Consider the following 24,222-nt stretch of genomic DNA (forward strand, 5'->3'; position numbering starts at 1 on the left):
GCAGGGAGCTGCGGTGGTACCACAGAAGGGCCGGGATGCCGCGGGACTCGGGCAGACGGTGCGCGGCCCATCCCGGGGGTTCGGGTTCGGTTCCGGATGGAGTGGCGGCAGGAGCCTGGAGGTGGTCGCGGGGGAGTTTCTTCCTGGAGCCTAGCGGAGGCTCGGGCGTGGAGGGAGAGCCGTGGGCTTGGCGAGGCTCCGCAGGCTTGGTCCTCGCCTGCTCTCCCGGGGTGCGGGGGTGTGTGATGGGGTGGGGGTGGGGGACTTGCGAGTTGTCGTGCGAGGAGGAAAGTTTTCAATATGGCGGCGGGAGCCCCTGGTCCTTTGTGTGGTGGCGGCGTCGGCCCGGAGCGGCCCTTACCTGGGCGCCCCACCCTCCAGACCAGGGCACCCCTCCCAACCCCTGGTCCCCGGGCCTCCAGGTGTGCCCCGGGCCGGGGTCTCGGAGGGGGCGGCCAGCGCTGCCGGGGGGCAAGGAGGAGCCGGCGGTCCGGCCCCGGAGCTGATATGTTGTGGGGGGCGTAAGTGTTTAGGGGGTACTTTCGGGGGGCGTGGAGCGCAGGACCGGCGGCGCTGGGCCCCGATGCCCTCCCGCGCTCTGGCGCGCGCACACACCCGACTTCTGGCCCAGCCTCCGTACTCCCCGGGGAGGCCTGGTCTGTGTTGGTGGGGGGCAAGGCCGCGATTGTGGGGCGAGGGGATGTCAGACGAGAAGACCGCGGGAGATTTCATGCTTGTTTGTCCAGGCGCCCATCCTCCGGAGGCTGAAACGCAGTCACCCACTTCAGCCCCGCAAGCCCCGTCTAAAGTGCCCGGGGCCTGTGAGTGGGGTGGGAGTCTGCGAAACCATCCCTAACCGCTCCAACGTCCACCGAGTTAGGCCAGGCCAGCCCCTTCCCTACCCCACCAACCCCCACAGCCGGAACTGGATGCGCTCCTACAACCCTCTTCCCCCCCCCACCCCATGTTTCGGGATGGTCTGAGTCCGAGTTGGCCTGAACGACGGTTGGACCGGCTGGGACCGTTGCGAAGGTGGTTTAACTGCCTTTCCTACGGTTTAAGAATCTTCACCCACTCTCCTCCCCCGCCCCCTCCCCTGTTGGAGGAAGGATACCCCCCCCCCCCAACTCCTTCTCCCTTAAGCTTGCTCTTTGTAATGACATTTTGAGTTGCGGGGATTCTGCCTGTAATCATTCTGTTTTGAAAAGCTGTTTTGAGGGAGATCCTTGAATAATTCTAATTTATCCCAACTTCCTCCCCCACCCCGGATTAAAACAGGGACATCATACTTTAGATTTCCTTAAACAAGTTTGAAAATGGGGATGAAATACATGCCTCAGAAAATAACTGGTCAACGAGTATGGGGGAAATTTTTGAAAATAGATCCATTTCTCTCAGTGTAGTGGTCAAGGGTAATTCTTGTTGCTTCAGGGAAGTACATTTCTTTTAGAGTGTAAAAAGGCCTGCAGAAGTTATAACCGGGCTGGTTAGAGGCAAGGTTTTAATTCTTAAATAATAGGTCATGTTTCAAACATTTAACAGTTTAGCTTTATGTCACATGCTAGGAAGGGTGGGTATGAATATTGTACATTTGCATGAGTGGGATTTAATGAAGAAATTAGGTAATAACTTGAGTAAGTTCTAAGAAACCAAAATGTGAGGAGTCAGGTTCCTGGGAGTTGTCCTCCATGTTGGTATTGTGGTATATTCTAGGGCTAGGGTAAATCCTTTATCTTGCTTTCTTATTCTTTGCCTTTTAGAGGGCCCTTTTCCGAAAAAGATAGTGTTACTGTGGTTAGGTTTGGCTACCCATCTCCTTATCTTGACTGATACATTAATGGCAATCTTTGCAAAACGTGTGATCGTATTGCCTTTTCCCACCCTGAGTGTCAGACAGACATGATGGCCACCATTTTGTATTGAGAGTACTACATACTACAGCCTGAGGAAGGGGGTTAAAGAGGCACAAATAACCTACAAACATAACCAGTGTTCTATTTTGGAGACCTCCTTTGTGGGGAGGAGACTTGCATCCTTCTTTGTTTAACAAACTCCTATGACAAATGGAAAGAGTTTGGGAGTTATTTGTTTTTGATATAACCACAAAAAGAGAAATGATTCCAGAAGTTGTAGCTCTTGAAAAGGGGTCTTTTTGGAACAAAGGCTGCTTAAGAGATGTAAATAGTCTTTGTTTTGAAACTGTTTTGTTTTTTGGAACACTGTGAACAAGTGGTTTCATATAGTTGAAATACAGCAACAAATCCTTCAAGAGATATGAAATATTTTCCATGGCAATAGCTGTGTAATGCCTGTGTTTCTAGATGATTTTTGTTCACTGAATTTTTAGAACAAAAATAGCTATATTAAAGGGGGAATTGGGACTGACTGTTGATATTTTACTTGTTAGGAGGTGAGGGGGTGACTTAAAGCATTTCTTTTTTTTTTTTTTTTTTGTAGAGACAGAGTCTCACTTTATGGCCCTCGGTAGAGTGCCACGGCATCACACAGCTCACAGCAACCTCCAACTCCTGGGCTTAAGTGATTCTCTTGCCTCAGCCTCCCCAGTAGCTGGGACTACAGGCGCCCACCACAACACCCAGCTATTTTTTGGTTGCAGTTCAACTGGGGCCGGGTTTGAACCCATCACCCTCAGTATATGGGGCCGGCGCCTTACCCACTGAGCCACAGGCGCCGCCCGACTTAAAGCATTTCTATTTACTTTTGTTTTTACCTTTATATCTTTATTAATGGTACTTATATAGCTTCAGTTTATATCTGTTTTCTTAGTGAGACTCCTAAACAGCTTGGCATTTGAAAACTTAGGGTGTTTACATTATTTTATATATGGGGCCTAGGGGTTGTCAGAAATTTGTGAAAATATGGTAAGATAAATGTGCTAAAAGGTAGCACATCTTACCTTCAAATCTGGATTTTAAAGAGAGAACTATAAACAGACTTTTGTTTGAAATTTTATCAAGTATATGGGATAGCCAGGTTTGTTTTCTGGGCTGAGACCTTTTCTTTTTTTTTTTTTTTTCCGGGGCTGGGTTTGAACCCGCCACCTTCGGCATATGGGACCGGCGCTCTACCCCTTTGAGCCCTAGGCGCCGCCCCAGGCTGAGACCTTTTCAAACTTAAAATTAGTCTTTTTCTGGTTTTATAACATTTAAAATGCAAATTTTAATTCCTTCTTTATATTGTACTTAGATACCTGTTTAAGAACAGAGGATATTTTCCGTATCACCTTGTGGTATTTGGAAATAATTTGTGGAGTGTAATAACTATTAGGCAAAAAAACAGTTGATTGTTTGAGTCAATACTTTTTTGAGTCTCCCAAGTTTGATAGGAATATATTTGATGGCTTTTATAACTTAACTTTCTTGTCTTCTAATCCAACATTTGATCATAGATAGGCAGATTCCACAGATTTCATCTTTGACAGTGCCCCCAAATCCCAAAATCAGGGATTTAAATCAAACCACAGATGGCATAGTGGACATATTTTTTCAGCTTTAATTTCTCTGGTCACTAACTAGTTTGACTCCACTTTTATAGCCAGCTTATAAAATTGCGCTTAAGTGTTTGAAAGTAGTCAGCATCCTTGAGTGAGCCTGTTGGTTCTATTCTTAAGAGAACAAGGAGGAACTTAAATATTCATTTCTTTGTACAGTGGAAGTGTGAACAATGTGGAACTTACTCCCATTCTGGCCTGTCATTCTCTGAATTTGGACTTTGGCCTAACCCTCTGTTTTTCCAATTTCTCTGATGTCATGAAATCTTTTTCTTTCTTTTTTTTTTTTTTTTCTTTTTTGAGACAGTCTCACTTGGTCACCCTTGGTAGAGTGCCGTGGCGTCTTAGCTTACAATAACCTCAACCTCAAACTCTTAGGCTCAAGCAATCCTCTTGCCTCAGCCTCCCACGTAGCTGGTGGGACTACAGATGCCCACTACAATGCCCTGCTATTTTTGTAGAGACGGGGCGGGATGGGGGATTCTTGCTTTGGCTCAGGCTGCTCTCGAACCAGTGAGCTCAGGCAATCTACCCGCCTTGTGATGTCGTGAAATCTTTCTCTAGTTGTAGTAATTCCTTCGCTACTTTACTATTTATTTATTTTTATTTTTTTGAGACAGAGTCTCACTTTGTTGCCCTCAGTAGAGTGCTGTAGTGTCACAGCTCACAGCAACCCCAAACTCTAAGGCTCAACCAGTTCTTTTGCCTCAGCCTCCCAGGTAGCTGGGACTACAGGTGCCTGCCACAATATTTTATTTTTAGAGATGAGGTCTTGCCCTGGCTCAGGCTGGTCTTGAACTCCTGAGCTCAGGTCATCCATCCGTCTCAGCCTCCCAAGTGTAAGCCACCACCCTGTCCCCCTTGGCTACTTTAAATGTTTAACATTTGAAGGAAAGGCTTATCAGTAGGAACCCTTGAGGAGGAATGTATAACTACCTTTTTTTTTTTGAGACTGAGTCTTACTCTGTCTCCCTGGGTAGAATGTCTTGGCATCATCATAGCTCACAGCAACCTCAAACTCTTGGACTTAATAGATACTCTGCCTGCAACTTCCCAAGTAGCTGGGACTATGGGTGCCAGCCACAACTGGGAAGTTTTCTATTTTTGGTAGAGATGGGGTCCCCCTCTTGCTCAGGCTGGTCTTGAACTCCTGAGCTCAGGTCATCCACCCGTCTCAGCCTCCCAGAGTGCTAGGATTAAAGGCTTGAGCCACTACGCCTGGCCTCTATATAACTACTTTATAAAAATAATTATAGCTCATGCCTGTAATCCTAGCACTTTTTGGAAGGCCAAGGTAAGAGGGAGGATCACTTGGCTTGAGGCTTGCAGTTTGAGACCAGCCTGAACAAGAGTGAGACTTCTCTACAAAAAAATAGAAAAAATAGCCTGGTTTGGTGGTGCCTGTGGCTCTAGCTGCTTGGGAGGCTGAGGACTAAGGATTGCTTAAGCCCAGGAATGTTTTTGAGGTAGCAGTGAGCTGGGGATGATGGTGATACTGCACTGTAGCCCAGGAGACAGATTAAGACCCTGTCTCAAAAAAAACAAAAACTTTTTGAGATGTAATTCATATACCATAACATTTCTTCCTTTTTTTTTTGGTAGAGACAGAGTTTCACTTTGTTGCCCTCAGTAGAGTGCTGTGGCGTCACAGCAACCTTCCAACTCCTGGGCTTAGACGATTCTCTTGCCTCAGCCTCTGGAGTAATTGGGGCTATAGGCGCCTGCCACAACACCCAGTTATTTTTTTGTTCCAGTTTGGCCAGCCAGGTTTGAACTCATCACCCTCAGTATATGGGGCCAGCGCCCTACCCACTGAGCCACAGGTACCACCTCATTTCTTCATTTTTTATGTACCATTCAGTCGTTTTTAGTATTTTCACAGAGTTGTACAACCATCACCACAGTCAACTTTAGAATATTTTCCTCTTCCAAAAGAAGCCACGTACTCACTTGTAACTACTTTTTTTTTTTGAGACAGAGTCTCACTATGTCACCCTCTGTAGAGTGCGTGATATCACAGCTCACAGCAACCTCAAACTCCTGGGCTTAAGCGATTCTCTTGCCTCAGCCTCCCTAGTAGCTGGGACTACAGGCGCCTGCCACAACGCCTGGCTATTCTCTTGTTGCAGTTGTCATTGTTGTTTAGCTGGCCCAGGCTGGATTTGAACCCACCAGCCTCGGTGCATGTGCCTGGTACCGTAACCACTGTGCTACCGGCGCTGAGCCAGGTAACTACTTTAAAACAGAACAAAATTAGTGGGCGGCGCCTGTGGCTCAGTTGGTAAGGCACCGGCCCCATATACCGAGGGTGGCGGGTTCAAACCCGGCCCGGCTGAACTACAACCAAAAAATAGCTGGGTGTTGTGGTGGGCGCCTGTAGTCCCAGCTACTCTGGAGGCTGAGGCAAGAGAATCAGGTAAGCCCAAGAGCTGGAGGTTGCTGTGAGCTGTGTGACGCCACGGCACTCTACCGAGGGCGGTACAGTGAGACTGTTTCTACAAACAAAAAAAAAAAAGTAAAGTGTAAATAAATGTTCTCTATGAAAGCCAGAGTTTTAATTCATTTTTTTGTTTTAATTCATTTATTGAGAGAAAAAATTATTAACTCTTAATTTTATTCTTTGACTCTGATGTACTTGATTTTGTTTACGATATGTTGGTCTATGCTTAAGAGTTTCTGGTTGATTAGTGATAAGCTTGCTTATTTGTTTAATTTGGGGGGACAATAACAAAATTGAGGATATTTGGATACTTGAATATAGGCAAGTAAAAATCTGCCTTTTCTTTTAGAAAGGTAAAAAATATCATGGTAAACTATTCAATTAAAAAAAAAATTGAGGCGGAGCCCAGGGGCTCATGTCCATAAATCCTGACATTCTGGGAGGCCAACGTGAGTGGATTGCTTGAGTTTGGAGTTCAAGACCAGCCTGAGCAAGAGGGAGACTTTGTCTCTACTAAAAATAGAAAAATTAGCTGGGCATCGTGGTAGGCATCTTATATAGTCCCAGCTTCTTGGGAAGCTACAGGCAGGAGGATCTCTTGAGCCTAAGAGTTTGTTGCTGCTGTGAGCTATGATGATGACAATGACACTCTACCCAGGGTGACAGAGTAAGACTTTGTCTCAAAAAAAAAAAAAAGATAATAAAATAAAAAATAAAGTTTGACAATAAAGTTTGGATTTTTAAAATGTGAGTTGTGAGAAATTTGGTTTTAATATGACGATGATAAGTGATCATCTTAACAAAATTTTCTTAAGTATTAACTGCCTGCTACGTTCTAACATGGGGTTAAAGAGAAAAATTAAATGAGGTAACTTTTGTACACCTCCAGAAATTCTTTCAATTTCTTTCTTTTTCTGTCATTCTGTCATTTTTCTTTGCTTTTCTTTCTTTCTTTTTTTTTTTTTTTTAAGAGACAGTCTGACTTTATTGCCCTCAGTAGTGTGTCATGGCGTCACATAGCAACCTCCAACTTCTGGGCTTAGGAGATCCTCTTGCCTCAGCTTCCCGAGTAGCTGGGACTATAGGCGCCTGCCACAATGCCCGTCTATTTTTTTTTGAGATTTTTTTTTTTATTTTATTTTTTTTACAGTTTTAGCTGGGGCTGGGCTTGAACCCACCACCTGTGGTATATGGGGCTGGCGCCCTACTTCTTAAGCCACAGCGCCACCCTTCGTCTATTTTTTTTGTTGTTGCAATTTGGCTGGGGCCAGGTTTGAACCTACCACCTCGGTATATGGGGCCGGCGCCTTACTCACTGAGCCACAGGCACCACCCTTTTTCTTTTTTTTGAGACAGTCTCACTATGTCACCCTCAGTAGAGTGCTATGGTGCTCACAGCAATCTCAAACTCTTGGGCTGAAGAGATTCTCTTGCCCTCAGCCTCCTGAGTAGCTGGGACTACAGGCACCCACCACAATGCCCGGCTATTTATTCTCTTGTTACAGTTGTCATTGTTGTTTAGCTGGCCTGGGCCCGCCTCAAACCCGCCATGTTCGGTGCATGTGGCCGGCGCCGAGCCTCTGTCATTTTTCTATTAAATGAATTTTGTGGTGAATTTGCTTTTTACAACCAAGTTTATGGCCCAGACTGATGGAGAAAAGCTACCTCTGAGACAGTGAGGAATTTCAGTTCTGTAATTGTAGGTTGGAACAAAGATGTAGAATTTGACTAAATGCATTTGTTTGAGTCCTTTTTTCTCCGCTGTGATTTAAACATTCAAATCTTTAATTGTAGACCATTCTTTTTAATGTGCAATACTCAAATATTCTCATATACCTTTATATGCGGCCTTCTGGGTAGAGTGCCTTGGCATCACAGATTACAGCAACCTCGAACTCCTGGACTCAAGCGATTCTCCTGCCTCTCCACCTCCCAAGTATCTGGGACTATAGGAGCCTGCCGATAGGCCCGGCTATTTTATGGTTGCAGCCATCATTGTTGCTTGGCGGGCCCAGGCTGGATTTGAACCCACCAGCTCAGGTGTATGTGGCTGGTGCCTTAGCTGCTTGAGCCACAGGTGCTGAGCCATCTTTTTTTTTTTTTTTTTGAGCTTGCTTTCTGAATATAAAGGCTAATTACTTTATTCTGCCAAACTCATCACTTTTGGGGTATAAATTAAATTCTTTTGTTATGAAAAAAATGTCAAGCATGTAAAAATGTATAGAGAATAGTAACTTTAGCTATTTTTCTGAATACAACTACAAGAGCAGAAAGCAGAGTTAGCAGCATTGGACTTGAGAGAAAACCAGTGACCTTCAATTGTAGAGAACAGCTTTTGTCCTATTTAGGTTAGGAGTGACATTGGACAATTAGGAGTGAGCACCTTTACTGAACCATGATCACTTTGCCAGTTAGGTGGGAATAATATTTCTTAGTTTTAGTCAGTGGTTTTATTGCTGTTAGACTTTTTTTGGAGACAGTTTCTGTTGCTCTAGGCTAGAGTATACCATGGCGTTATAGCTCACGGCAACCTCAAACTCTTGGGCTCAAGCAGTCGTCTTGCCTCAGCCTCCTGAGTAGCTGGGACCACAACACCTGGCTATTTTTAGAGGTGAGGTCTCACTCTAGTTCAGGCTGGTCTTGAAATCCTGAGCTTGGGTGATCCACCTACCTTGACCTCCCAGAGTTTGGGAGCCCACTGCACCCTCCCTTTATTATACATTTGTTGGAACCTGTGTAGTCACTTGACCATCTTCAGCCCAATTCTTGGCACATAGGTGTGGGAGTGGGTGGTGGGTGGAGGGCATTCTCTGCCAACATAGTTCCCTTCCCTGCTATCTGTTCATTTTTGTGTTGGCCAGACTTTATCTCAACTTTCCTCTCTTAGTGAAGTGATCATGGTTCAGTAAAGGTGTTCACTCCTAATTGTCCAATGTCACTCCTAACCTAAATAGGACAAAAGCTGTTCTCTACAATTGAAGGTCACTGGTTTTCTCTCAAGTCAAGTATGTATTTAGGTTGACAAAACAAAGCTGGTAGTTAGGAGTAACTGAGAAATAGAATGAAGTCCCTTCTGGAAAGAGTTTTAGGGATGTGACACTTAGGAGAGCCTCTATTCTTGGTTAGATTGTTAGGTTTACTTTTCTCTAAAGAATGATACTTTTACTTTCAGCATTGATTAAACGATCAAACAATTTCTGTTTGAGCAGAATTGCTAATTAACATGTGTTATTAAATATTTTCTTCAAAATGGTCAATTTAAAAATTAGCTTTTTCTTTTTTTTCCAAGACAGTCTTACTATGTCACCCTCAGTAGAGTACTGTGGTGGCACAGCTCACAGCAACCTCAAACTCTTGGGCTTAAGTGATTCACTTGCCTCAGCTTCCCAAATAGCCAGGACTACAGGCACCCACCACAATGCCTGGCTATTTTTTTTTTTTTGTAGTTGTTTAGCAGGCATAGGTCACGTTTGAACCCGCCAGCCCCTGGGTGTATGTGGCCGGCACCCTAGCCACTGAGCTATGGGCGCCGAGCCAAAAGTTAGGTCTTTGAAAATATTTTTTTTATTAATAATCTCTTAAAATCTACCCTTCCCTTGCTGAAATTATCACTTTATTTCTTAGGAGATAATTTCATAATGAATGACTTTGTAGAACTTGGTGATTTCATTTCATTTGGTAGTTTTCTTGTAAAATATGGGAAAATTTAACAAATATTTTGTAGAAATAAAGATGAGGTTTATCTAGCCGGGCGTCGTGGCGGGCGCCTGTAATCCCAGCTGCTCGGGAGGCTGAGGCAAGAGAATCGCGTAAGCCCAAGAGTTAGAGGTTGCTGTGAGCCGTGTGACGCCACGGCACTCTACCCGAGGGCGGTACAGTGAGACTCTGTCTCTACAAAAAAAAAAAAGATGAGGTTTATCCAGGGGACTGTATATATGTATATTTTTATTTATTACTTTAAAAGCCAGTTCCTCTATTATGCAAAAGAGGACAGGAAGAGATGTTATTTGTGGATTCTTTTTTTTTTTTTTTTTTTGTGGTTTTTGGCCGAGGCTGGGTTTGAACCCACCACCTCCAGCATATGGGACCGGCGCCCCATCCCTTTGAGCCACAGGCGCCGCCCTTATTTGTGGATTCTAAAAAATAAGTGGGTAGAGTCTTGACTCTAATTCCATCATGACCTTGCACAAAGTCATTTTACCCCAATGTACGCCTTCTCTCCTGCTGTTAGGGGATCTGACACTGACCTAGGGCTGTTGTCTACATTAATTAATTGATGGATTGAAAGGAGCTTAAATCCCAAAGCTTTATTTGCTCATTGCTAAGAAGAGTCTGGGGACAGATTTAATGAGGGTTAATGCCAAATACATATCCCTCGAAAACCTTACAGTGAAGAGATTTTTTAAAGGGGAAGTGTGGAAAGGCAAAAGCCCAATATTAAAGCTAGAGTATATAGAATATAATCCTTCCATTGGGTTAGAATGAAGCTTTTCTGTCCTCGAATCTTTTTTTCTTAATTAGATTAAAATTTTTGAGATGTAAAGTTGTTAAAAATTATTTCAGAAAACTTGAAGGTGCGTGTGTGTGTCTTGTGGGGGTGTGTGTATATATGCAGGAGTTTAGATTTGGTAAGATTTGTCTAAGAAAGATTTATAATTGTTTTGTGTGTGTGTGTGTGTGTGTGTGTGTGTGTGTGTTTTGGCCAGGGCTGGGTTTGAACCCACCACCTCCAGCATACGGGACTGGAGCCCTACTCCTTTTTTTTTGGCCGGGGCAGGGTTTGAACCCGCCACCTCCGGCATATGGGACCGGCGCCCTACTGCTTGAGCCACAGGCGCCACCCGATTTATAATTGTTTTAATTTCCCCTAGTATGAGATGACTGAATTTGTGGAAGCCATGCAGATGGAAAGGAATTATACTGATCTAACAAAAAATTTAAATAATCCCAATTCACGTTTGACAGAGGGGTCAGTAGATGAAGTTTAATTTCTTTTTATTTGGCTCAGCGCCTGTGGCTCAAGCAGCTAAGGCGCCAGCCACATACACCTGAGCTGGCGGGCCGAACAACAATGACGGCTGCAACCAAAAAATAGCTGGGTGTTGTGGCGGGCACCTGTAATCCCAGCTACTTGGGAGGCAGAGGCAGGAGAATCGCTTGAGCCCAAGAGTTGAAGGTTGCTGTGAGCTATGATGTCACTGACAGCTTGAGGCTCTGTCTCAAAAAAAAAAAAAAAAATTCTTATTTATTTTTGAGACAGAGTCTCACTTTGCTGCCCTCAAAGTGAGACTCTGCCATGGTGTCAAAGCTCACAGCAACCTCAAACTCTTGGGCTTAATCATTTCACTTGCCTCAGTCTCTCAAGTGCCTGGGACTAAAGGCACCACCACAGTGCCTGGCTATTTTTAGAGATGAGGTCTTGTTCTGGCTCAGGCTGGTCTTGACCCTGTGACCTCAGGTAGTCCACCCGCCTCGGCCTCCCAGAGTGCTAGGATTACAGGCGTGAACCACAGAGTCTGACCGAAGTTTTATATTTTTGCAGTTATTCTAATAGTGGGGAGAAAAGCAGAAGAGGTGTTTACCTACCTCTTTAACAAATGTTTACTTTACTCTTAAAGAGAAAAAAAACTTCAGGACAAAAGCCAGATTTATTTTTACTTCATTTTTTATTTTTATTTATTATTATTTTTTTTGCAGTGTCTGGCCGGGGCTGGGTATGAACCCGCCACCTCCGGCATATGGGGCTGGCACCCTACTCCTTTGAGCCACAGGTACCATCCTGTATTTTTTATTTTTTTTTTGAGACGGAGCCTCAAGCTGTCGCCCTGGGTAGAGTGCTGCTGTGTCACAGCTCACAGAAACCTCTAACTCCTGGGCTTAAGTGATTCTCTTGCCTCAGCCTCCAAAGTGGCTAGGACTACAGGTGCCTACCACAACACCTGGCTATTTTTTGGTTGTAGTTGTCGTTGTTTGGCAGGCCCAGGCTGGATTCGAACCCACCAGCTCTGGTGTATGTAGCTTAGCTACATGTGGTCTTAGCTGCTTGAGCTACGGGCACCGAGCCACTTTTTTTTTTTTTTTTTTTTTTTTTTGAGACAGTCTCACTATGTCACCCTTGGTATAGTACTGTGGTGTCACAGCTCACAGCAACCTCAAACTTTTGGGCTTAAGTGATTCAGCCTCCCGAGTAGCTGGGACTACAGGCGCCTGTGACAATGCCCTGCTGTTTTTTTTTGTTGTTGTTGTTGTCATTGTCATTGTTGTTTAGCTGGCCTTGGCTAGGTTCAAACCCACCAGTATATAGCCACTTCGCTACAGGCGCCACCAGTTGTTATTGCTTTTTTTTTGAGACAGCATCTCACTCTGTCACCTGAGCTAGAGTACCATAGTGTCAGCCTAGATCATAGCAACCTCAAACTCCTGGGTTCAAGTGATCCTACTGTTTTAGCCTCCCAAGTAGCTGGGACTATAGGCACCTAGCAGAGACATGGTCTCACTCTTCCTCAGGCTGGTTTTTCAAACTCCTAAAGTCCTGAATTCAAGTGATCTTCCTAGAGTGCTAGGATTATAGCCTTAAACCACTGATCTTTTCTTTTCTTTCTTCTTTTTTTTTTTTTTTTGAGACAGGGTCTTGTTCTCTTGGCCAGGCTGGTCTTGAACTTTTGGCTTCAGTCTCCCAAAGTGCTGAGAGTACAGGTGTGAGCTGCTGTGCCTGGTGGCCTGTATTTTATTCCTTGCTAATAATTAGATAACACTTAAAAAAAATAAGGCTAATTAGAATCGCCATACAGCCGTGCAAACTTGGATTTGTCCTCTTTTTGTTCAAATGCAGTGGACATTGCCTTTTAGGTGGACCCACGTGTGGTAGTCCCTCGTTAGCCATGGAAAGCAAAATCATGATGTTTTAGTCATCCGCAGTCTGAAAATAGGCGAGTACCATACAATCAGGTATTCTGAGAGAGAGAGAGAGGGAGAGAGACCACATTCACATAACTTTTATATTATATTGCTTTAATTGTTCTATTTTATTATTGTTAATCTAACTTAGAATGAAATTTTCCCAATACATATGCATGTATCCCTATACAAAAACATAGTATACGTAGGGGTCAGTACTGTCCACGGTTTCAGGCATACAATGGGGGTCTTAGAACGGATCCTCTAAAGATAAGGGGGAATTACTATATGCTGTACTTTTTTTTTTAGAGACAGAGTCTCACTTTGTTGCCCTTGGTAGAGTGCTGTGGTGTCACAGCTCATAGCAACCGCCAGCTCTTGGGCTTAGGCAGTTCTCTTGCCTCAGCCTCCTGAGTAGGTGGGACTACAACGTCTTGCTATATTTTTGTTGCAGTTTGGCCGGGGCCAGGTTTGAACCCGCCATCCTTGGTATATGGGGCCGGTGCTCTACTCATTGAGGCACACGTGCTGCCCTATGTACTGTACTTCTACTGTGACTTTAGTGTGGCTTTTTTGGTCTTGAATGAAACATTTTACTTAGTAATTCTGTTTTCTGTATGTGTTAAAACACTCCTCAATGATGTATATACCAAATTTTAAATCTTCAAATGTTAGGTATTTTAGTTGGGAGCAGACATTAGACGAAGATTTCTTTTTTTTTTTTTTTGTAGAGACAGAGTTTCACTTTATTGCCCTTGGTAGAGTGCCGTGGCGTCACACAGCTCACAGCAACCCCCAGCTCCTGGGCTTAGGCGATTCTCCTGCCTCAGCCTCCTGAGTAGCTGGGACTATAGGTGCCCGCCACAATGCCCGGCTATAGACGAAGATTTTTTATCCTAGCTATGTTATTATCCCAGTTAAGCTCTTTGTGTGGCTTTAGGCAGATTTTTGTGCATTCTTCAGTTAATTCTTGCCTTATCAGCTTGACCAAATTGTAACGTACAGAGAGCTAAAGTCTAAACTTAATTTTTTTTTTTTTTTTTGCAGTTTTGTCTGGGACCGGTCTTGAACCCGCCACCCCCAGTATATGGGGCTGGTGCCCTAGTCCTTTAGCCATAGGCGCCACGGTAAACTTACTATGTTTTGAGCACTTGGTTGGAGCTTTTTTTTCTTTTTTTGTGAGACAGAGTCTCACTATGTCACCCTGGGTAGAGTGCCATGGTGTCACAGCTCACAGAAACCTCCATTTCTTGGGCTTGGGCTTAAACATTCTCTTGCCTCAGCCTCCCAAGTAGCTGGGACTACAGGTGCCTGCCACAATGCCCGGCTATTTTTTTGTTGTAGTTGATTAGCTGGCCTGGGTCAGGTTCGAACCCACCACCTTCAGTGTATGTGGCTGGTGCTGTAAACACTGTGCTATGGGTGCCGAGCCTAGTTGGGGCTTTTTATTAAAGTACATATTCCTATGAGGCATACTTACGAAATCTGCAGAGACTGAAACATTGCCTTATTACTCTAATCATATAACTCCGGAAACAAAGAACAAATCCCTATCAAACCCACATAATTATAAGGTCTTTAAGGCAAGATCCTCCCAATTTTCTTTGTGGTTATACCAACTCATTATTTGGTGATATTTAAACCAGATGGTTCATATTTGCCAGGTTTTAACTTGGATGGAAGAGACAATAGGTAGGAGCTATTAGGATTTGTACTTGGCATCTTTTTATTTGTGGGACAGGAGAAAGGGGGTGGAGATGAGAGAGGTCTATACAGAGAGAATTTCTGGAGTATAACCTACTTTATAAAATTCTGGATATTTAAATTTTTCCCTTTCTGAAAGGCTCTTATCCAATATGATGCATTTTGGACAAATTGAGAACAGCCACCAGATTTTCCAGCAGGAAGCTGCTTTAAGGATTTGTGTAGTGTGTGGGTTTGGGGTTTTTAAAAATTATACTTGGGTTCAGCGCTCATAGATCAGTGGTTAGGGCACTGGCCACATACACTGGGTTATGGTGGGTTCGAACCCGACTCAGGCCTGCTAAACAACAGTGACAAGTACAACAACAACAAAAAGGCAGGTATTGTAGTGGGCGCCTGTAGTCCCAGCTACTTGGAAGGCTGAGGCAAGAGAATTGCTTAAGCCCAAGAGGTTGAGGTTGTTGTGAAGTGTGACAACACGGCATTCTGCAGAGGGTGACATAGACTCCGTCTCAAAAAAAAAAAAATTGGTGGCAGCCCATTCTTCTGGTTCCTCCATAACTTTTTTTTCACTGCTAAGCTTCTCCCATCTTTCATTTGTAACATACAGCTTTGACTTATAATTTTACCAAGATATTTTTCAACGGGAATTGGATTTAGAATTTGATTTAGGATCCTAAGATAATTTCGTTTTTGAGGGATGGTATTAGCCAGCTAGGAAATAAGAGAATAAAGATCTTGTGGGAAGAATACTAGAGTAGAATCAAAACATTGGTATTCTGGCAAGCGTGATATGTTATCTTTGAGCTTAGCATCCTGACTTTTCAAAGCTTTATTCTGTTAACCTACCTATAAAATACATAGGTTAAAATAACAGTCCTTTACATAGTGAGGCCTAAAGAAGTAAGTAAACTTGTTCAAGGTCATCTGACTAGTATGTTGGTGGAAGTAAAATTTGAAGCCAGTCAGTACAAGTCCTAAGTTAGTGCTCTTAACCATTATTTTGCTTCTTTATATAATCATAGTAATGATATAGTTGTGATTACGTGAGATGGTTGGTAGGAAATTACAGTGCTTATATAATTCCTTTCCTGGTAGGCTGCCCTTTTTTCTGTTAAGTTAATAAAAAACTGTTTTTATTATGTAGTTATTGTTGTTAAGGTAGATCCATTTCATAGTATAGGTAAGGAAACTGAGCCTGAGAAGAAGCTGAATGACTTGTGGAAGGTGACATCTTTTAAAGGACAGATTGGGTGTTCCAAACCATGGCTTTTCTCAAGGGTCAGTGTTCTTCTAATTAATATACAATAGCTCAGTGGTTTTCAACCTTCCTAATGCTGCAGCCCTTTAATACAGTTCCTGTGGGTTGTGACCTGCTGAAATAGCTCCTTTTCTTGGTCCCAAAGATCCTTGATTTGTCTTTCATCTCCTCTCACAGGCTTTTTTAGTGTGGTCTTTCCTCTTTTTAGCCACCCAAACACAACTGTAGGGAAATCAGTAAAAATAGTAAGCTGCATATATATATATATATATATATATATGCAATGTTAAAGAACCATTTAGATTTATGTGTTTATTCAGTTTTAGTTTACCAGTATTAATGAGCTTTAGCCCTTTCATGTTCTGTCTCTTTTTTAATTGGGACAGAGTCTTACTTTGTCACCCTTAGTAGAGTGCTGTGGCTTCACAGCTCATAGCAACCTCAAACTCTTGGGCTCAAGCAATTCTCTTGCCTCAGCCTCCCCAGTAGCTGGGACTACAGGTGCCTACCACGATGCCTGGCTATTTTTAGAGATAAGATCTCGCTTTGGCTCAAGCTGCCTTGGCCTTCCAGAGTGCCCAGAGTGCTAGGATTCCAGGTGTGAACCACCGCGTCCAGCCCTAGCCTTTCTACGTGTGTTCTGTTTGTTGGCACATTTATATGGACACTCCTGGCCCATCAACTTTAGTGACTCAGCTTTAGATTGGAAGAGTTATTTTATACTCAGGGGCCCCCTAAATGTACCTCTGCCTCCCATCAAAGTCACTCAGGGATCTGTCTAGCAGAACTGAATTAGAACCTCATGAGGGCCTAAGTGTTTTCATTTTAAAAAGCTCCTCAGGTCATTCTAAAGCTCAGCTAGAATGAGGTGATTTAGAATTATTCCCAGACAGGTTTGGTTGAGGCAGCTATTAATATAAGGAATTCTTGGGCTGGGTAGTGTGGTCTCACTCCTGTAATCCTTCCTCTGGGGGGCTGAGGCCAGAGGATAGATCCCTTGCCATTTCGGAGTTCAAGAACAGGAATTTGAGTTTGCTGTGAACTAGACTGTCCCCATTTTGTTATTGCCTGGGGCAATAGGGTGAACTGTCTCAGAAGAAAAAAAGACAAGGCAAAATGGCTCATTCCTGTAATCCTAGCACTCTGGGAGGCTAAGGAGGGTGGATCGCTTGATTTTGGGAGTTCCAGACCAGCCCAACTAAGAGTGAGACCTTGTCTCTACTAAAAATGGAAAAATTAACGGCTTTGTGGTGGATACCTGTAGTCCCAGCTACTTGGGAAACTGAGGCAGAAGGACCACTTGAACCCAGGAGTTTGAGGTGCTCTGAGCTGGTCTGAGAGCTGGGTTGAGGCCACAGCCCTCTAGCTTGGGCAACAGAGTGAGACTCTGTCTTAAAAAAGGGGGGGGGGTGGCGCCTGTGGCTAGTGAGTAGGGCGCCGGCCCCATATGCCGAGGGTGGCGGGTTCAAACCCACCCCCGGCCAAACTGCAACAAAAAAATAGCTGGGCGTTGTGGCGGGCGCCTGTAGTCCCAGCTGCTCGGGAGGCTAAGGCAAGAGAATCGCGTAAGCCCAAGAGTTAGAGGTTGCTGTGAGCCGTGTGCACGGCACTCTACCTGAGGGCGGTACAGTGAGACTCTGTCTCTACAAAAAAAAAAAAAAAAAAAAGTTTCAAAAAAAGGGAGGGGCAGCACCTATGGCTCAAAGGAGTAGGGTGCTGGCCCCATATATCAGAGGTGGCAGGTTCAAACCCAACCCCTGCCAAAAACTGCAAAAAAAAAAAAAAAAAAAAAAAGAATGAAAAGGAAAAAAAAAAGAATTCTCATACCCGTTGACTTTAGATTAATCAGAAAGTCTTAGTTCTACTACAGAAAACTGGGGAACTCTGAGTGAAAAATGAATTGGGTTCTTGTGTTTGGTTGTGGGTTCAATTCAATGCTTTTATTGATATGTCAATAAGTGCCAGGCATTGTGTTAAAGTTTTAGGGCTTTGGAAATGAATTAAAGAGCTTGACTTAAATTAAAGAGCTTAAAATCTATTGGTGAGAAAGATATACAAATAGAATATAAAGTTATGATGTGTGCAAGGTATAGAAATTAATTTGTATGTAGAGTGTTTAAAGGAGGTGGATGGAGTGTGGTGAGAGCGCTACCTGTGATGTCTGGGAAAGGTTTGCTTCACCAGGATTAAAATAAGGGTGGGGGAGGAAATGAGGGTGTAGAATGAGAATGAGGGTTATGAGAACCCCTTGGAGGCACCAGGTAATGTGGTCTTGAAAAGCTAAGGAGAAAAACACATTTGTTGATGGTATTTTAGATTTATGTGACTTCATGGTGATAATTTCTTATGTCTTAACTATAGACACAGCTGTAAAACCCTGTATTTAAAACCTGGAAAAGAGCCGGGCGTGGTGGCTTACGCCTGTAATCTTAGCACTCTGGGAGGAGGATGAGGGTGGATTGCTTGAGCTCACGAGTTCAAGACCAGCCTGCGCAAAAGTGAGACCCCATCTTAACTAAAAATAGAAAAACTGAGATAAAAGGATCCCTTGGGCGGGGAGGTTGCTGTGAGCTATGATGCCACGGCAGGGTACCCAGGGCAATAGCTTGAGACTCTTGTCTCAAAAAAAAAAAAAAACTTGGAAAAGTAGAGAATTTCAGTTTTTATAGAGTATATCTCATTGATACCAGGCAGCCATTCAAATGAAAATCGGTTTTATTAGTCTGTAATTTCCTCATATTTTAGGTTAAAGTAGATTATCTTTTATATCAAATTTATTTTGGAATATTGGAGTAAATGTGAAAGAAATAAAGGAGTAGGTAGTGCTAACTCCAGTAATATAATATACTGCATAGTCTGGAATATGTCAGCGGTTCTCAACCTGTGGGTTGCAACCCCTTTGGGGGTCGAATGACCCTTTCACAGGGGTCACCTAAATGCAGACGGCGTATCAGATATTTACATTACGATTCATAACAGTAGCAAAATTACAGTTATGAAGCAGCAATGAAAATAATTCTAAGGGTTGCGCCTATGACTCAGTGTGTAGGGCGCCGGCCCCATATACCAAGGGTGGTGAGTTTGAACCCAGCCCCGGCCCCGGCCAAACTGCAACAACAAAAAAATAGCGGGGATATTGTGGCTGGGGCCTGTAGTCCCAGCTACTCAGGAGGCTGAGGCAAGAGAATCCCCTAAGCTCTGGAGCTGGAGGTTGCTGTGAGCTGTGATGCCATAGCACTCTACCTATGACGACAAAGTGCTCTAAACAAAATAATAATTTTATGGTTGGGGGTCACTACAACATGAGGAACTGTACTAAAGGGTCGCAGCATTAGGAAGGTTGAGAACCACTGGTTTAAGCTGGTTCCTTCCTCTGTTTATAAACAACATGGTACTTAGCTAAGTCCTGAAAGTGGCCTGGTGGGAAACTATTTCTTTGAGGTTTGGGAAGCAAAGTCTACAAGAGAGCCATTTTTATATTTTCTCCTGGTTTAACAATAATAAATTTAAGGCATTTCGAGGTCTTGCAAATCAGATTATTATTGCCAAGTATAATTAAAAGTGGTGAAAGAAGAATTTAATGAGAATAATGCTTAAAAAGTAATATTATGGCATGTCGCTTTATTACTACTATATTTTTATTTACTAATAGCCTATAGAAATAATACTTTGCCTTTCCAAATATTTAATACTCAGAAACTAAAATAATCTTTGAAGCAAGCTCTTTAAAAGTACCAGGGGCTATCTTATCTATAAGGGCTAAAAATTTTTTTTAATTTTTTAATTAAATCATAGCTTTGTACATTAATGCAATCATGGGGCACAATGTGCTAGTTTTATATACAAACTGAAAGATATTTTCATCAAACTGGTTAACATAGCCTTCATGGCATTTTCTTAGTTATTGTGCTAAGACATTTATACCGTACACTCAGTAAATTTCACATATTCCCTTGTTAGATGCAGGGAAGGTGTGGTCCCACCAATCATCCCCCCTTCCTTTCCCCCTTCCCACTTTCCCCTTCTTCTTGGGCTATAATTGGGTTGAAAGCTATAAATTGGTTTCCTAGTAGGGCTGAGTACATTGGATACTTTTTCTTCCATTCTTGAGATACTTTGCTAGGAAGAATATGTTCAAGAGTTAAAATTTTAACAAAGGTTCTTACCCCTTTATACTTATTTTTTTTAAAACATTTTATTTATTTATTTTTAATTTATTATTTTTTTTTGTGTGTGTGGTTTTTGGCTGGGGCTAGATTTGAACTCACCACCTCCGGCATATGGGACCGCGCCCTACTCCTTGAGCCACAGGCGCCGCCCACCCCTTTATACTTAAATAATATAATACTATTATTATTTTGAGACAGAGTCTCACTATGTTGCCCTTGGCAGAGTGCCGTGGGTGGTGTCACATCTCACAGCAACCCAAACTCTTGGGCTTAAGTGATTCTCTTGCCTCAGCCTCCCAAGTAGCTGGGGACTACAGGAGCCCCCCACAACACCCCCGGGTATTTTTTTGTTGCAGTTGTCATTGTTTTTAGTAGGACAGGGCCAGGCTTGAACCCTCCAGCCTTTGTGTGTATGTGGCCGAGCCCTATGCACTGAGCTATGGGCGCTGAGCCAGTACTTATTATTGTTGATAGTGGCTATTAAAATCCACAAATGATTGTACTACAATTTTCGGGATCTTTGTGGTGGCAGGAATTAAATGAGACTGGGTTGACCCAGGTATACTTTTTCTAAAAATGTTGGCATTGGGCAATTAATTAGGTCAGTAAATTGTTTTTTCTTTTTTTTTTTAGATTTAAATGACTTTGTTTAGTATTTATTTCTTGGTGCCATAGACAGAGTAAATCGTTCTTTAGAAGTCCAGTTACCTTAGAGTTTATTTAAACTAAGAGAAAAGGGTCATAATGTTTTCATGCAATACATACTTGGTTTTTTAAAATAACAATTGTGTAACAAATAGCAGAATGAATTAAGGAAAGCTGCACTTGTGATCTATATAAAACACTAACGTTTAGGGTTGTACATAATTAAAGAAATATCTCAAACACTTTTTGAAATACTGTAGAAGCCAATACATACAGGCATGCCTTAGGTGGCCATAGGAATGCAGTTTAGAAAAGAAAAAAAAAAAAAAACCACACACACACAGGAACTACTCAACGTCTTTAAAATCACTGAGCAAGAAAAGCGACATTGAACTTCCATACTGATTTTACATAATTTCTATACAGTACCTTGACTTTAATCCAAGAGCAAAAGTTAAGACTGCATGGTTGGTAAACTTAGATGACTTCCCCCTGGATTTTACCTGGGAGTGGCCTTTCGAAATTTTTTTTTTTTTTTTTTTTGTAGAGACAGAGTCTCACTGTACGGCCCTCGGCCCTCAGGTAGAGTGCCGTGGCGTCACACGGCTCACAGCAACCTCTAACTCTTGGGCTTACGCGATTCTCTTGCCTCAGCCTCCCGAGCAGCTGGGACTACAGGCGCCCGCCACAACGCCCGGCTATTTTTTTGTTGCAGTTTGGCCGGGGCTGGGTTTGAACCAGCCACCCTCGGCATATGGGGCCGGCGCCCTACTCACTGAGCCACAGGCGCCGCCCAACCTTTCGAAATTTTTATTTAAAAGAGGGCAGGTTTGGCACTTTTATACTGATGTCACCAATGTTAATATTTCTTGGGATCTCAGGAAGATTCATATTCTTTACAGCTGAAACAGCAGGGGCTGGAGCTCCTGCTAAGCCAGCCTCAGATTTCTCCAGTTTATTTTGTGCATCAATTTGCGTAACAATCTCATTCTTGTTGGTCTCCAGTACCATTCCCCCATCACCATTTCTGCGAAAATATTGTGAACCTTGTCTACATGGAAAATCAAATCCAGTTCACGGATATTTTCAAAACATTTGTCTAATGTTTCTACAAATACTTGAATTAGATCTAAAATGCCAAGTTCACTTTCTGAAGAATCCACACAGAAGACAAAATATAACGTTGCATAATGCCTATAAATCAGGTTGTTGTCAGATCCTCCAATTAATAATCCTCTAGGAAATTACAAACATTTTCATCTCTCTTAGATACCAAATCGAAAGTCTCCCTGATGATTTGCTGTTGTGTATCTTCACTGTAGGGCTGGTAGAACTTCGAAAGCCGCAGCTTCCCGTGGTTATTGAAGATGAGGATCGCCTTGAACATGGCTGGGCCGGGTGGACTGGGTGGGCGCTGGGGGCCAGGGCGGGGGCGGGCGCTCGAGCCTCGCTTCGGGATCTAGCCAGCGATCCTTCCCCACCCGCCCCATCCCGCACGCGTGCGAGCGCCCTCCACAGCTGAGGGGCGGGGCCTGGGCGGGGAAATCGTTCTTTTTTTTTTTTTTTGCAGTTTTGGCTGAGGCTGGGTTTGAACCTGCCACCTCCAGCATATGGGGCCAGTTCTAAAGGCACTGCCCCAAGGAGGAAATCGTTCTTAATGATTGGAGAAAACATTTTTTTTGGGGGGGGGCTGCTTATTAATTAATTAATTTATTTATTTAGTGGAGATAGAGTCTCACTTTGTCACCCTCATAGAGTGCTATGGCGTCACAGCTCACAGCAACCGCCAGCTCTTGGGCTTAGGTGATTCTCTTGCCTCAACCTCCTGAGTAGCTGGGACCACAGACACCAGCTACATCGCCTGGCTATTTTTTTGTTGCAGTTTGGCCAGGGCCCCACCCTCGATATATGGGGCTGGCTCCCTACTTACTGAGCCATAGGCACCGCCCAACATATGCAATTTTTTTATTTTTATTTTTATTTTTTTTTGAGACAGAGCCTCATTCTGTCGCCCTGGATAGAGTGCTGTGGCATCACATCTTACAGCAACTTCCAACTCCTGGGCTTAAGAGATTCTCTTGTCTCAGTCTCCCAAGTAGCTGGGACTACAGGCACCTGCCACAACGCCTGGCTATTTTTTGGTTGCAGGCGACATTGTTGTTTGGCGGGCCCGGGCTGGGTTCAACCTGCCAGCTCTGGTGTATGTGGCTGGCGTCTTAGCCTCTTGAGCCACAGGTGCTGAGCCCAAAATATGCAATTTTATTTTTTTTTTTTTGTAGAGACAGAGTCTCACTTTATCACCCTCGGTAGAGTGCCATGGCATCACACAGCTCACAGCAACCCCCAACTCCTGGGCTTAAGTGATTCTCCTGCCTCAGCCTCCCGAGTAGCTGGGACTACAGGCGCCCGCCACAACGCCCAGCTATTTTTTGGTTTGCAGTTCAGCCGGGGCCGGGTTTGAACCCGCCACCCTCGGTATATGGGGCCGGCGCCCTACCAACTGAGCCACAGGCGCCGCCCCAAAATATGCAATTTTTAAAATGCTTTAGTTGTTAGTGTTGTTCTTGGTAAACTAACAAGAATGTGCCTTTGACACTGATTTGTAATTGTTTTTTCTGCAGGGAATCAGAACCAACTTGTGTAGCTTCTATAGAGAGTATAGTTTTTCATTATGCCAATTATCAGATCTCAAAATGATGACGACCTCTGTAATTATACAGATTAAAACGCATTCTAGGGCAGTGCCTGTGGCTCAGCGGGTAGGGCACCGGCCCCATGTGCCGAGAGGGTGGCGGGTTCAAACCCAGCCCTGGCCAAACTGCAACAAAAAAATAGCCGGGTGTTGTGGTAGGCACCTGTAGTCTCAGCTGCTCCAGAGGCTGAGGCAAGAGAATCGCCTAAGCCCGAGGATTTGGAGGTTGCTGTGAGCTGTGTGACGCCGCGGCACTCCACTGAGGGTGATAAGGTGAGACTGTCTCTACAAAAAAAAAAAAAAAAAAACGCATTCTAATATATTAAATATGTGGATAGTAATAGAGGATCATCTACAGAGTGAATTTTCACAGCATTTGGGGGAAAAAAGTCTTCAGTATCTTTTGAAAGTTTATTCTCACATGGGTCAATAATTTTTGAAACCTTTCTTTCTTAAATGTGCTTAAAGTTTGTTGCTAGGTTAGAGCTGAGACTGAGGACAATATTTACCTGATGTTTCTCAGGCCTCTAAGGATTTTGAATTTTCAACTTTCTACTTAATTGACTTCTAAAGGAATACATTTTTGAGTGCTAAGGAAAATAAGTGATTTTTTTTTTTTTTTTTTTTGAGTCAAAGTCTTAAGCTGTTGCCCTGGATAAGTGCCATGGCATCGTTAGCTCACAACAACCTCCAACTTGGGCTCAAGTAATCTTCTCATTTTTTCTACTTTTAGTAGGGATGGGGTCTTGCTTTTGCTCAGGCTGCTCTTGAACTTGTGAGCTCAAGCAGTCCACCTGCCTTGGCCTCCCAGAGTGCTAGGATTACAGGCGTGAGCCACCACCCCCGGCAAATAAATGAATTTTTTTTTTTTTTCCAGAGACAGAGTCTTAACTTTATTGCCCT

The 24,222-nt window shown here is 43.5% G+C and overlaps 1 protein-coding gene and 1 pseudogene across 2 annotated transcripts in view; one reads left to right on the plus strand and one right to left on the minus strand.

Annotated features, from left to right (window-relative positions):
* Positions 1 to 24,222, plus strand: part of KDM5B (lysine demethylase 5B) — a 90,717-nt gene that overhangs the window by 930 nt on the left and 65,565 nt on the right. The gene's annotated exons all lie outside the window — the stretch shown is intronic.
* On the minus strand, positions 21,101 to 22,125 carry LOC128595490 (AP-3 complex subunit sigma-1-like; annotated as a pseudogene).

This window comes from Nycticebus coucang, chromosome 10 (assembly GCF_027406575.1).
Source record: "Nycticebus coucang isolate mNycCou1 chromosome 10, mNycCou1.pri, whole genome shotgun sequence".
Classification (NCBI taxonomy): Eukaryota; Metazoa; Chordata; class Mammalia; order Primates; family Lorisidae; genus Nycticebus; species Nycticebus coucang.